This window comes from Sinocyclocheilus rhinocerous, unplaced genomic scaffold (assembly GCF_001515625.1).
Source record: "Sinocyclocheilus rhinocerous isolate Xijiao unplaced genomic scaffold, SAMN03320098_v1.1 scaffold3060, whole genome shotgun sequence".
NCBI lineage: Eukaryota > Metazoa > Chordata > Actinopteri > Cypriniformes > Cyprinidae > Sinocyclocheilus > Sinocyclocheilus rhinocerous.
Window position 1 is genome coordinate 59957 of NW_015635031.1, and position 1359 is coordinate 61315.

Below are 1359 nucleotides of genomic sequence, written 5' to 3' on the forward strand. Positions count from 1 at the left end.
ATGTGATGGCCATACAAATAATAGGGTTGTCTGTGGTTTCAGAAATTGTTGTGGATGTATGGGCTATGTACAGAAAAAAAAGGGACGAAATCGTGCCTTTTGGGGTACAACAGCTTGTCACTGGAGCAGTACCCTTAAAAGGACATATTTGTTCACTTTTTACCCCTAATAGGTAGGCCTACAAATTAGTACCTTAAGGGTACGAAATACTACTCTAATGGCACATTTCCACTGCAGGGTACGGCACGGTACGGCTCGGTACGGTTCACTTTTGGGGGGTTTTTGCCGAGCCGAACCGTGCCGTGAACCCGGCCTGAAATTGCGTCCCAGTCCGGCCCTGGTCCAGCTTCATGCTGAACGTGCAGAACTAATGGCCACATCTCAAGCACATTTTCACGGGTTCATGAACCAACTGGTGAAAAATACCAGTAAATAGAAGACAAATTAGCTAGCTTTTGAATATATATTTGTAATATATCAAGCAGCAACTAACAAAGAAAAAAATAATTTTCAAAAAGCGTTAGAAAGTTTTAATTCATGGGTCATAAGACCTGCAGAGGAAGCTCTGCCCACTGGTGCAACAGAGCTGTGGTCTGAGGTCACACAAGAGGTTATATCATATTGCCTCCATCTTGTCACTTCTTCCCTCACAAAATTATCAGCACCTGGACACAGACAGAGCCAAAATATACAATTTTTTAATGTCTATTTTTATTTAACTGGTTATGCATTTACTTAGATCTTATTCGGAATTCGGAAACATCATTTATAAAGATGTTTACATTTAGTCATTTAGCAGACGCTTTTCACCAAAGAGACTTACAAATGAGGACAACAGAAGCAATCAAACCAACATTACCATCATTTGTCATTGCATTAGAGTGGCCCAAAGTGTTACATTTAAATGGCACTCTAAATGTACACACTTCATTGCATTAAACAAATACACCAAGCAGCATCTGCCAACAAATGAGGTTTGACCTTTTCTTTTTTTGGTCTTAAAAAAAAAGTCATTAAGTGTATTTACATGTACAATACACTGATAATTATCAAATATCACTAAGTAAATAAGTTAAAATAAAAATAAATGAAATGGCCTTTTCTCTGTTTCGACATCAAAACATAAACAGACTTTGAAAAAACATGAGAACACAGGAGTTTACATGCAGAGCGAAAGTTGGAGTAATAGTGAAAAACCATTGTGTGCCAATCACTTTTTCATTCCAATTAAGAGTTTAAAGAACACTGTGTAATACTCTTTTTCTCTGTTCTGTTCTCAGTGTGTGTTTGTGTAGGTGTCTTTGTAAGAGTGCAAGGGCCTGGTACACAGCTGGAAGAATTCCCAGAGCTAAAGTCAGA